The following is a 14,181-nucleotide window of genomic DNA, read 5'->3' as shown; positions in this document are numbered from 1 at the left end:
TATATATATATATATATATATATATATATATATATATATATATATATATATATATATACTGTCCCAAAAGGTCTCTCCACATTTGAGAATCAATGAAGACCGAGGTCCCGTGATCAAGCTAGCCCATGATCCATCAAAAAATGACCTTTAAGTATTAGAATAATTCGAGTGCCGATCAAGTCAGAGTGACATCTCGCCTGAGCCTGAGATCACCTTGATGTCGTTCATTCATGCAATGAACATGGTTGGACTCAGTACCTCTTAAATGGGTCTCACATTTTTTTTCTTTCAAAACCGTTGATGCTTTAGATCAATGGCATCTAAGGTCTGCAAAATGAATTGCTAAAGGCACATATCAGCCATGGTATTTAAGATGCTTTTCATGAACGGCACCATGGTGACCTCTGCCGGCAGCGATCGCTCTGACCTGATACCTACCCAATCACGTTGTTGTACTTGGTTTTCTCACAGTATTTACCCTTCCCTTGGATGCCTCTCTGTCTGCCCTTAGACAACAAAATTCCAAAATACTTCGTGAACCGCACCTATCATGTCATGTTCCAAAAGCAATTCTGCATGAGAAGACTCCAAAAAGTGACGTAGGGATGTGTTGATAATAATTATTGTTTAGGACCTTTGAGTTTAATTCCTCGTGAATCAAATCTCAAATATCAGGTTATAGTAAGGAGAAAAAAAAGAAAAATGGCGTTTAAGGCATGTTACTATGTTGGATCCTGCACCATAATCCTCAACAGTGCTGGAAGCCATAGTGTTGCGATTCTCACAACCCCAAGACCTACACGCCGTGGCACACCACAAAATTTGTGCACAGTTAGGGATGGCAGTGGACTGCAAAACATGCACACAGGAGAAAGAATTGCAGTTAACGTGGCACGGAGAAAATGCAAAGGCAGATAGTTGATTATGCACTTGGCTTTAGTAGTTCAATTTGACGACAGTGAGCTACAGAAGCTCAGCAGTTCGTCGGATGTGAGGATACACTCAGGCGATGGCTTAACGCACACGTCACGTCCAATACGATCTGTGACGAATCTAGTTAATGCACTTATTTGTCTTGATCATTTTAAAGATGATCGAGAGCTAGAGTGTGATCAAGCGATACATCTGAAACTTTTCAGATTTTTCAGCGAATTGATCAGGCGATCTGTCAGCAGACAACGGCATTCAGAGGTTCAGGCGATGGACTGAACCAGAATTCACCGTCAGACGTTCCGCTTGTGATTGCTTCAGCAACTCAATCCAACTGCATAAGGTCTGGATTCTCTGGTCTGCAGCAGAATCAGGTGAGGCACAATCTGATCCAATGATCCGACACCTGAATCAGCTTAAATGGATCTACATAAATGATCAGGCAAGCTTGAATGGATGATCCACAACATGTAGTTTGTTCTGCAACACTTGCAACATCTTATTCATGCCTTGGAACAGATCAAGGGCTGTGCAATTGCGTGAACTCAGACCTGCAATGAGTTTGCTTCAAGAGGCCTACAAGGAGTTTCCGCTTGTGATCGAGCACGGCCTATGTTCCATATCTGATCCGAGATCCAGTAGGGTTTAACTCATTACTTGTGTAGCTACTTGACGAAAAGAAAAAGGAACTTGACTTATTATTTGGAAGGGATATGGCCATTAATTCAAACTTGCACGTGTCTCCAAAGCATAGCTGACCATGCTATAATGCGTTTGTAGCCCTACAGGGTGTCCAACGACTAAGTTTACATGTAGTTGGGTTTTTCCGATCCGAGTATGGAACAAACTTACATGGTGGGTGCCTTTCACTGGTGGGCTCCATGAGGGCTTGGGTGTAGGTGACCCAACCAGGAGATTACCTGCTTTGGCAGGGAACTTCGTCATAAAAAAGGAAAACATCTATGGCTCTAAATTATATAAACTCAACATCAAATTTAAGATCAGACCTTTATAATTCTTGCCATCAAATCCTATCCATCTTAGGATACCACGTTTACACACATTTACATAAGTAATTTTAGTGTAAATTGTTTCCTCTCTCTCTCTCTCTCTCTCTCTCTATATATATATATATATATATATATATATATATATATATATATATATATATATATACCTGAATACCAATGGGTTTGATCTGAATGTGGATTTCAATCCAGGATTCATACTGCTATGATCAACCCATTTGAAGAGCAGGCCGGAGTGGGTTGTTCATGATCAAAATTGGTATGTGGAGCCATATAGTCTTAACTAACTCGAACAACATCTCCATTTGAAGCAAAATCTTTTTTTCTTGCTTTTGTTAAGCCTGCATCCATTTTAGAATAGGCATCAGGAATTGGAATACATTACGGTCCACCCTGCGCCTACAGCACCTTGTCCAAAAAGATCAAAATAGAATCAATGAGCTTCTTGTGAGGCTTTCAAAGTTCTTAATAAAAGTATACTAGTAATGTGCTCGAGCGATAATGCACGAAAAACCAAAGGATTTAGCCAGACTATAAAATTATGATTGAATTAGTCACTTGATACAAATTGGTTAACTGGATCCAATCAAATCCAATATAGTTCAGTTGGGTCCATTAAGGAGTTTACTATGATTGACTAAATCTAATTTTGTTAGCTACACCCAATTTAGTGCAACCGAGTCCATTCAGGGTCCAATATGATTGACCGGATCCAATTTATGTATCATTCAAGTGATAAACATTGGTGCAGAAAGGTTGGTTGGTTACAATCTTGAAATTTGGTGGTGAAGAATTCCTGCTTTTTTCTTGGAGGGGTAACGGGTTCCTACTGTTAAATAACACTAGGAGATGCATATAGGTTTTTAAACGAACCCAGCTAGAGGCTCGGCTCAACTAGCCAGGATGCCTAAGCTCGAGCTGGGTTCAATACAAGTCTTGAAAACAAGTTGCGTTGGATTTCGATCCTGCTGTGAACACCACAAAAAAGTACAATACAGTTGCTGCAGGATCCAGCACAAAGGTGGCGATGCAAGAGCCACCATTCTCGTCCATCCCAAAGATGGACGTCCCCTGGCACGATGCACCAACAATGTTACCCGGTACAGCACAAGATGGCTTCTCCAATCAAGCAAACATCATGAAAGTAAGCTGTCAACTTCAGACGTCATCGCTATCTCATGGTCAAACCAAAAGTGTCAGTCAGCACACGCTTCAAACTCCTTCCCAGAGCGCATGGGCTCGCGATAGACACGGGCAGCATTCCAAGTCGTGCTCTAAAAGCAGTGGGAGCAACTCGTTACTCGCTATGAAGGACGATACCAAGAAAGAGCAGCTGCAGCAGCAGCAACCAAGAAGGGATCCGTCCCGTCCCTTGTTAGACGTTCGAAACGGTTGGTTGCTGTGTCAATTGTGCTGGCCCCCCTCGTCTTTATGCAAACCCCGTATCATTATCACCCCAAAGTGTGCTTAACTAATTCAAACACCCATTTATATCTCGCTCTTCTCCTTTTTCATAGCGTGATTAGTCATGGGGACAAGACAGCCTCCCAAAATGCACGTTTTTTTGGTCACAAGTTCCTTTCCTTACGCTCAGCACTGACCGATAAGCTAGGTTTTGGGACAGATGGACGGTTGGGATGGATGACTTTTGGGCCCCCCATCTTCGTTGGACTCGAGTGCGTGTTGTTAATGCTGATCGGTGAAAGAGAAGGGGCCGGGAGTGACGAGACACAAGGTGGGATTTAATTTCTAGGGTGGTGGTTATGGAAAAACGAGTTCCGGGCTACAAGATTCTTTTCCTTGGATGGTGGTTTCAGTTGGAGTTTTCTCGACGGGCTTTTTAAGGTCGGCAGTCTTAGTTTTGGATACTTGCTTGCCCCCGCACGTTCATGCAGCCAACTCCCACCTAGGGACCACACTTCTCTCTCTCTCTCTCTCTCTCGGCTGTTCATGAGTCCCTTCCCACATGACGCAGACGCTACTCCAACGTACACACGAATCACACCCATATTGTTCGATCTTTGTTTGTTATCCAGTCTCCTTTTCTTTATATATGGTTTCCCACCACACCCCTTCTCATATACTCATTGCACTGCCAGCATCCCATTCCAATCTGTCCCCGGTCGACCTATTACCACGTTCTTTGAATCTTGAAGGAGAAGCTCATTAGAGATGCATACCTTTTTCTGTGCTTTGGTTTTTGGTATGACTTTGAGTAGTGGGGGTGGTGTTGTGTAGAAGATTTCTGGTTGGGAGAGTTGGGACGAATCGTCTATATATTCTGGCTCTCTGAGATACGCTCCATGTTGAAGAGCAGAAGAGGAGGAGGAGAAGAAGAAATGAATCTACCGATGAATGGCCAGAATAGCGTCCCGCCCGGTTTTAGGTTTCATCCAACTGAAGAGGAGCTCCTGCATTATTACTTGAGGAAGAAGGTGGCCTACGAGAAGATAGACTTGGATGTCATCAAGGACGTCGATCTTAACAAGCTGGAGCCTTGGGATATACAAGGTATATTACCATTCTCTTCACTTCCTTTTTTCTTCCTCTAATTTCTGAGTTTTGAACATATCAACATTATTGGATATTTATCAAAGCCTTGATTAATTCTTTTGATATTTGTTTGCTGTCTCTGCTACTTGTTTATCTATAGAGAAGTGCAGGATCGGATCTACACCGCAGAACGATTGGTATTTCTTTAGTCACAAGGACAAGAAATACCCTACCGGAACTCGAACCAACCGAGCAACCGCAGCAGGGTTTTGGAAGGCAACAGGGAGGGACAAGGTCATATACACCAACTCCAAGCGTATTGGGATGAGGAAGACCCTCGTGTTTTACAGGGGAAGGGCGCCACAGGGGCAGAAGACAGACTGGATCATGCACGAGTACAGACTTGACGATGATCGCCTCGATTCCCCAACTCAAACCAATGTGAGTTCACTCTCGTGAGTCTCTCATTTGTTATTGAATAGGAACCACTGTGACCACCACCAAATTTGGCTTCTTTATAGGTGGGTGCGGGAACTGAGACAACACAGGAGGATGGGTGGGTGGTGTGCAGAGTTTTCAAGAAGAAGAATCATCACCAGAAGCGGGAATCAACTCCAGTCGAGGCGACAATGGTCGCGATGACAAAGCCCGTCGGCTTGAGTTCTGGCGACAATGGTGCATTGGACCAGGTCATGCAATTCATGAGCCGGACCTGCAAGCAAGAAACGGAGAATAAATTGGTGCAATTGCCTCAAATACAAATCAGACCCCAATTTCCGAACGATCACCAGCTATTCCAAAGGCATCTCGCGTACTTATCCGATATGGAAACGGCTTCTTCCACCACCATAACCAACACTCTTACCACCACCACCACAACAACAACAACAACTATTGACCAGGATTGCACCGGCCTAACGGCCACATATTCTGGAAGCCAGGAGCAGGGCCTCACAGACTGGGTTACCCTTGATAGACTGGTTGCGTCTCACCTCAATGGTCAGGAAGAGACCTCGAAGCAATTGGCTTGCTTCAATGGCCAACCGAGTTTCTTGTACCAAACGCCCGAAGTCGACCTCCAATTCCCACCTCTCCTTCAGCAGAACACCAGGTTGTTCAGCACCAACCCGAGCAACTCCGGTAATGACATGGATCTCTGGGGTTTCGCCAGATCGTCCACCGATTCAGGCTTCCATTTCACCACTTGCGACTGATTTCCGTCAAATCATTGAAGGGATATTATAAAATGAGTAGTACGCGGTTCGTGAAATATCACTGTTAAGCTTTCGTATGTCTAGTCCCGTTCTGAAGTAATGTATAATGGGGTGGTATTATCTGCATTCATTCTTTCTTCTGCTTTCTTTTTATCCATTCTTTCATTTTAACTTCTCTCATCACAATAATCTCGTCTGTAGCACATAAGATTCCCTGCAAAGTTTAACGAATTTTGAACTATTAACCTCATTGATTGAAGTTTCGTGCATCAAATAGCTGGGACCCTTCGTCTCAAATCTTTTAAGCCTTTCCAACACACTTTTTTTGGTTGGAAATGTTGAGACAAAAACTTTCCTGTTTTTCACGTCACATGGTTACAAAGAGGTCAGATCGTCATATTTTAACATCACATCTCACGGTTCCCAACTGACCTGTATATCACATTTCTGGCTTACCGCCAGCCTATGGGGCTTTTTTTTTTTTTAAGAAAAAATATTCATTAAAGAAGATCACATGGATGCACTCGATGATTACAGGCACCATAGGATGCGTTGGAAGCATCGCCAAAGCTAAAGTAAATTTTGGCCCCTGAAATTGAAGAAGTGATGCTATACGAATACCTCTCACGGTGGTTGGCGCATCCCATTGTGGTGTAAGGGAGTGCCAAACCAGTCTAAATCACTCTCTTGTCACAAAATAGGTGCAGCGACTATTCTTCCTCCCGTCTACAAAGAATGCAGTGTAAATACCCCTCGATTTGCGCACTTGTGAGTAAGCAATCTATTGTGAATGATCAGCCAAGCATTGATGGAGACACGCATGAAAAATGCTGTCTCACAATACATTGGTGGGCAGCCAATGTACGGATGGGTTGCAGAGCATTCCATAGCATGAGTGTATGGTAAATTCGCCATTGCAGGTATATTTTCAACACAAGATGTCCAATGAATCCTTAGTCCTTAGGCCTTAAGGGGACAAATCTCTCATTAGACAATCACTCGTTAAACATGGGCGAAAGATTTCGACGTAGTTGGATTTCTCAAGTGTGTTGGTGGTACCAAAAGCAAGAAATTGATTTTTCTTTGCCCAGGGCAGCCCAATAAAAGGCGGTTTTTATATCTTTCAAACACACATCTTAGTGTCAAGCATCTTTCCAAAATTCAGTTTTATTACCACAGCGACTCCCAGTTTGAAAATCTTGCGGCCCCCCAGTTCGAAGACCAATTGACGATTGAACATCATAGTGAAGAGCACCACCCAGACTCATTCGTTGATGCCTAGGCATTCAATCGCCTAGCCCTAAGTCACCGTACTCGGTTAGAATCACCTAAGGTGATTCCTGAGAGAATTAACCCTAACCCACATGCACTTCGCACCTCTGTGCATCCAACCGCTATGCGTGGGAAGGCCTTGCAAGCCGAGAGGTCTTTAATCAAATCTTCAAAGGCAATATCCTCTGATCCGCTGGCACTACTTAATCAAACAAAGCTTCATGTTTGTGCCACCACACAACAATACACTAACGATGATATGGTTGTTTATCACGTATCGTGCTATCACCACACATCACCGATCAAGCCAATGCATGCCGCACGTTCCTACACTCGATGTATTTTTCACTCAATAAAGCTTTAATTGCACTGCGCATGCCGCACGTTCTTGCACTTGATCCGATATATTCTCCCCCACCAAAACCATTGTTGTCCTCAACAATGCCAGTGCAGGTAAGAACATAGTCTCAACTGATATGTCAGTTTTCCTTTGTACTTATCTTTGGTCTACTTCTTTTCTTCACCCTACTCAACTTATTCTAGTTTTCATCCACCATCGCCGCAACCTTTAACATGTCAAGTCACATTCCTTAACGCGCCTCTGATAACTTAAACAATGGTTTTCTTCTCCATCAACATCAAACATCATTTGGTCATGGGATCCCAGTGCAGTCTCATACACAAGTAGGTCATCCTCGCCTGCATGACAAACTTATCATCTTGAAGCTCAAGGCTGGGGTGTCTTTCAACCCCAATAAAGGCAATTCCAAGCCCTTTGTAGTCCTCATAGAGAAAGACGACCACTAACATGTGTCGCAGGGATATCAACTCTCTTAAGCACCAACTTGCATTTTTTCAACTATCCAAACTAGTCCTCAAGTGAGGGATGCTTACTTGCGTATCACCCCAAAGTAGTTCTTTAAAACATCTTCCTAGGCACTCGTCCACATAAGGGGCAACACGGCCCAATGCTGCAACTCTCATCCGAAGCCAGCACGCTATAACTCTCTTCTAGATCCAGCAAAATGTTTCTCCAGGAACGAAACTGATGAACCATGAACAACAACTTTTTCTGCACACACAATTCACAGGAACTGCCAACTCAAGGAACCAAAATAATGAGCATTCTGCTCAACATGGGCACTCCGCTAACCCGCAATCTTAGGAAAGAATATAAAAGTTTAGTTGAGTCTCTCATAACCAAAGGTGCAAATCTATCCAGCCGAATTCAACGTGCATTCTCTACATGCACAAGGCAAACATCACACTCCACCTGCGAGCCTAATGCACAACTGGTAGAAATCTTTATCTTATCCACGTTTCCTTAGCCAACTGAATAATAACCTTACACTTTTGCTTATCATCGACAATATGACCCATACCAACCTACCAATATCTTGCTTCTGTGCTCGGTGAACCACACTTCAGCTGTGCAAAATTGCGTAACCAAGATAAACAATCATTGTCCTCTTCAGTATTGCATACAATAAACAACAAGGTCTCTATAAATCTTTTTGCTTTGATACCAATTTATCACAAGCATAGAATTTTTTGCAAACCCGCGATGCGCCAGACTGCCTAGTCTAGTCAACATAACGGCCAAAGGCCACGCACCAACACTTTTCTATGTCCTGAATCATTTCATTGGCCCTACGCACCACCTCATGTGTAGCTGCCTAGCGAAAGCTGATCAAGCGCATCTTCAAATGTGTATTTTATCTAGTCTATACCACTTAGTGCATATCCATCCCATACCAGCTATCACTTCTAAAAAATGCATAAACTTGCCTTAGCCTTGCATGCCATAGAGTGTATTATGACTTCATGCGCACGCCATAGCAAAACCTCGCCATTGAAGGAAAAATACCTTGCGGCCCTCAGTCTGAAGACCAGTTGATGATTGAACACTATAGCAAAGAGCACCACCCAGACTCATTTGTCGGTGCCTAGGCATTCACTTGCCTAGCTCTGAGTTACCATACTCGGTTGGAATCACCATAGGTGATTTTTGAAGGAATTAACCCTAACCCACACGCACCCTCATGCATCTAACCGCTATGCGTGAGGTCTTGCAAGCTGACAAGTCCTTAACCAAATCTCCAAAGGCAACATCCTCTGATCCGCTGACACTGCTTAATCAAACAATGCTCTACATCTGTGCTACCACACAGTGATGCACTAACGACGATATCGTTGCTTATTGTGTGTCGTGCTATCACCGCACATCACTAATCAAGCCAATGCATGCCGCGAGTTCTTGCAGTCGATGCATTTTCCACTCAGTAAAGCTCTATATTGTGCATGCCCCATTCTGAAAGCTCGGTCTGGGACAAGGATATTGGTTCACTTAATTCTAGCATTTAGAACATCATATTGAGAAGGAACCCCTCTGAGGTGATGTTTCAGCAGTGGTCTACACTTACATTGGATTTGGCTATGGTTTCTTTGTCGTATCTTGATGACAAAATCATGTGAAACCTTACCCAAGATGGTCAATTCTCGGTGGCTTTGTTTTACAGGGCATTAGGTGTCTTTTTCTCTATTTGTATGCCAAAAAATTCAATATGGAGGGAGGATTACCTTTGCTGAGATCATTGATGTCTTGGTTAGTCATTCATGGAAAAGTGCTCATGGATGGTAGGCTCAAACAAAATGGTTTTTACTTTAAGGCTCTCTTTGTTTTGTTCATGAGGAATCTACTCAATATCTTTTTTGGGAGTGCCCCTTTCTACATACCCTCATTAGGCTACTTTGTGAAAATATGGGTATAGCTTGAGACGTCATTTTGTTCCCTAGATAGGTCTTGACTGTTGATTTTCTCAAGTCTAGGTAAGAGATGGAGGTCCTTTTGGTGAGTTTGATTGCTCTCTGCATGGACCATCATCTGGTTTAAGCATAACTAACACATATTCAGGAACAAGGTGAAGAGGTCAGATCACCTACTACAATAGTTGAAATGGAAAACCACCCGCGAGGTATGCCGGAAGTGGCCTAGCCAGGATCTGCATTGGATTGATCATGCTAACAGGGCACAAATTTGACCTTGTTTGCTACATTATTTTATCATCTAGAAACACCTCTATTTAGGCTATGGTATTTACGATTATCTCTATTTTTTGCTTTGTGTTTTGTATTGGGTGGATACCTCATTAGTTTCGCTTTGATGTTGTTTGACTCTAATTGTTGCTGTAATTTGATTGGAATCTTAATGAATTATTTTTCTATCAAAATAAAAAGAAAACAAATATTTATTTATCTCTAGGATAAAATTAGCACAATAAAAACACTGGTGATGAGGTGTCACACAGCATAAAGAGGAAAACAAAAAACATAAACTGGTCTATGGAGAGGCTGATAAAGAGGTGATTCATTTGTGTTCAACACAAGTTAAGTCATCATCGGGCCACTTAGGTTTGACTTTTGACTCTGTAACACAGTTCCAATGGGATCTTTAATCGTCTAAAAACCATGAAATGTTGATCCCCTCTGAACAACCCATTGTTTCTCTCAAGCCACATAAACCTCCATGTTAACAGAAGCCAAAACCTCCATAAGAATACCCATTTCTTGCCCAACCTCTGAGCAATATGATATGTGACAATAAGATCTTTGAGTGAGGACATTGTATTCTAGCAAACCACGCTGATTGAAAAAGCCATTTCATTGTTGGTGTTTCAGACCGTCATGTTTTCACCTTTTTGTTTCTGATGTATATACCTCTTTGGCACTCTCAAGTGTCATCAAAATGCCTTATGGCTTAAGAACCTCAATTATCGGGCTCCTCTGTCCCCCTCTTTATGTACTTTGCTTTCAAGTATCTATAAAAGAAGCTTTATGCATCCTTGCCTCCTCGCTCTCTTTGTGATTATGCATGCACGTACTCTTGCTTTCACTCCTGCGCAGGTGTTGTGAGTTGATTGTGCACTTAAAATGCCTATTTTCGGTGTTTGCGATTACCCGAAGCTACATCGCGGGGGCCTTCACTTCTAAGCTCGTGACAAGTTGGTTCCAGATCCTTGTCAACATTGGGATTGACAATAGTGCCGGAGAAGAATGCCATGACTCCTTCAGGCAGTATAGTTTCTCCTGAAGAAGACTTCGTGTCCTATGATCGGGTGTCAGCCATCTCGCATGATGTTGCTGAGCTGATTGGGACACTGACCAATATGGAGAAGTTAGTCAATGGGACTTGTTCTGTTTTTATAGATCTCAACATGGAGATCAAGATGGCGGTAGAGGGGGTGGAAGACTCTATGAAAAATCTTGCCACTAGATTTGGAGAGTCGGTGGATGACCTTGCCACTAAGTATGATGATTCACTAGGTCGGTTCAACATCATGGCTGCTGAATTGGTTGTTATCCAACAGAAGAATGATCAATTGGAGTGACAGTTGAGCTCGCAAAGTATAAAGGCACTCTAGACTTGAGGGATCTTGAGAACTTTATTTATGAAATGGATCAATTTCTGTAAGCTATGAGAATAGATGGAGACGCAGATAGGCTACGCACCACAATAATATATATTATGGATGAAGTGACTCTTAAGTGGAGATGTAGCTTACGTGATGTTCAACGTGGGATAGTCGTCATAGTCTCATGGGAGGACCTCAAGAGAGAATTATGCAACTACTTTTTGCTTAAAAACCAAGAAAAAATGGCTTGTAAAAGGTTCATTGAAGCAAACATGGTGAGTTCATAACTATGTCAAGGTATTTTCTTTGATAATGTTGGACGTTGAAAGAATGTATGATCAAGATCAATTGTTCTATTTCAGTAACAGGTTGCAAGGATGGGCAAACATATAACTCATTCGGCATGATTTTGCAATGCTAGTTGAGGCGCTTGTGGTTGCAAAGAAGTTTGCCGAGCTTGATAGAAATAACGCAGCATTTCAAGGTAAACAACATAAAAATGATAGTAACAATCAAAGGAACGATCATGCGCAGAATGCTGGCTGTGGAAACTAGCAGAATAAGGGCCAACAAGATGGCCAAAATAACAATTAGAACAAGAATAACTTTCAGGGCAACAACTATCATCGTCGTGATTATCGTATTTGCCACGACGATCATTGGGCTGATACATGTCCCAATAGAAATCACAGTCAAGGGAATAAAGATAACCGTGCACCCCGAGTTGCGAATGCCATTAAGGGTGAAAAAGTTCATCAACCTGCAGAGGTGCCAACATTTAGGGCGATGCAGATGATGAATGCAGTGAAGGTGACAACCACCACAGAATCGATCGTATGCAAAGAACTAATGTACTTGGAACTTCTACTCAATGGAAGACTCACCAAGGCATTGGTAGACACAGGTGCCATGCATAATTTTATCTCGCATGAAGAGGAAGAACGATTACGATTATAGTTGAAAAAGAAGGAGAGCTGCATAAAAGCGGTTAACTCTAAAGCAAGGGCCATCTACCATGTTGTTTGTGATGTGCCAGTGCGGATCCATAACTGGTTAGAAAGGACCACGCTATCAGTCAAGCCTATAGATGATTTCAAAGTCATCCTCGGGATGAAATTCTTAAGAAGCAATAAGGCAGTGTCGATGCCTCACCTCAACGCTGTCAGTTTTAAGGGTGAGAATCAACTCTGCATGGTTAATGTGATACCGATGAAGACTTGCGAGAGCTTGGTGTCCGCACTCCAGTTAAAGAGAGGCATGAAAAGTGGGGATGAGACTTTTCTTGTCATAATCCGTGCCACATATGAAGCGAGAGAAGCCGCTGATATCCTAGGGGGCTTAGTGCCTGTATTGGAGGAGTTTAGTGATGTTATGTCTGCCGAACTGCGAAAGAAGCTACCTCCTAAGCGTGAGGTAGACCACCAGATTAAGCTAGTGTCGGGTGCATGGCCACCCGCAATGGCTCCCTATTGTATGGCAATTCCTAAGCTATAGGAATTACATAAGCAATTGAATTACATGCTCAAAGCAGGAATCATCCAACCATCCAAAGCTCCTTTTAGAGCGCCCGTGCTATTTCAGGCAAAGCACGATGGGTCGAAGCGTTTATGTATCGACTATAGGACACTAAATAAAATGACAGTGAAGAACAAGTATATGCTTCTTTTGATCGCAAACTTATTTGATCAGCAAGAAAAGGCAAAGGTCTTCTCTAAGTTGGATCTGGGATCAGGCTCTTGGCAAGTCAGAGTTGTTGAAGGAGACGAACCAAAAACTATGTGTGCAACGCAATATGAAGCGTTCAAATTCCTTATTATGCCATTTGGCTTGACGAACGCGCCCGCCACCTTCTTAACCCGGTTAAACAAGATTTTCTACCTGCACCTTGATAGGTTTGTCGTTGTGTACTTGGACGATATATATAGTGGTGTACAACGATTCTATCGAGCAACATATTTAACACCTTTAGATTGTGCTTTAGACTCTAAAGAACCACGAGCTATATGTCAAGCGAGGGAAGTGCCTATTTGGTCAGAAAAAAGTTCACTTTCTTGGCCATATTTTGGGAGGCACATTTAAAATGGACCACAAGAAAATTGAGGCTATTCAAGCTTTAGAGTTGCCTGCTAAGGTTCCTAAATTACGTTCTTTCTTGGGACTTGCCAATTATGATCGACGATTCATCAAGGGATATTTGTAGATCGTTGTGACGCTTACAAATCTGCTGAAGAAAGACCGACCATGGCTATGGTTTGATGCATGCCAAAAATCTTTTGATGGGTTAAAGTGCGCCTTGACAGAAGAACCAGTGCTAAGGTTGTCCGACTGTCAGCAGTTGTTTGAAGTGCAGACTGATGTATCTGACTTCGTAATCGGAGGGGTATTGATCCAGGAAGGACATCCTGTTGCATTTGAGAGCCGAAAGCTAAATGACACTGAGTGTCGATACACTGTGCATGAGCATCGTGCATTGTCTCCGCACATGGATGCACTATCTTTTGGGGTCACAATTCATTGTGTGTACTGACAATGTTGCAACAAGCTACTTTCAGACTCAGAAGAAGCTGAGTTCAAGATAAGCTCGTTGGCAAGATTTTCTGGCAGAATTTGATATGGTCATTGAGTATAAGCCTAGCAGGACCAATGTTGTTGTTGATGCCTTGAGTCGTAAGGCAAAACTTGCAGCTTTGCTTGCTTGGGACGACAATGTTAGCCAACCAACGAACGATCTTCTCAAACAGGTTCGAGTAGCTTTAAAGAGTGATCCAATGGCCCAACAGTTGATCGCGTTGGTAAAGGAAAAACATGAAGATTTTGGCTAGAGGACGATTT

At 42.7% G+C, this 14,181-nt stretch overlaps 1 pseudogene; it reads left to right on the top strand.

The window, feature by feature from the left end:
- Nucleotides 1-4,297: 4,297 nt before the first annotated feature.
- Nucleotides 4,298-5,665, top strand: LOC149828350 (NAC domain-containing protein 43 pseudogene; annotated as a pseudogene).
- Nucleotides 5,666-14,181: the final 8,516 nt, after the last annotated feature.

The sequence above is a fragment of the Nuphar pumila genome, chromosome 9 (genome assembly GCF_984573655.1).
Source record: "Nuphar pumila chromosome 9, dmNupPumi1.hap1.1, whole genome shotgun sequence".
Lineage (NCBI taxonomy): Eukaryota > Viridiplantae > Streptophyta > Magnoliopsida > Nymphaeales > Nymphaeaceae > Nuphar > Nuphar pumila.
Note: the sequence above shows the minus strand (reverse complement) of the source record. Positions and strands in the feature narration are given on the sequence as shown.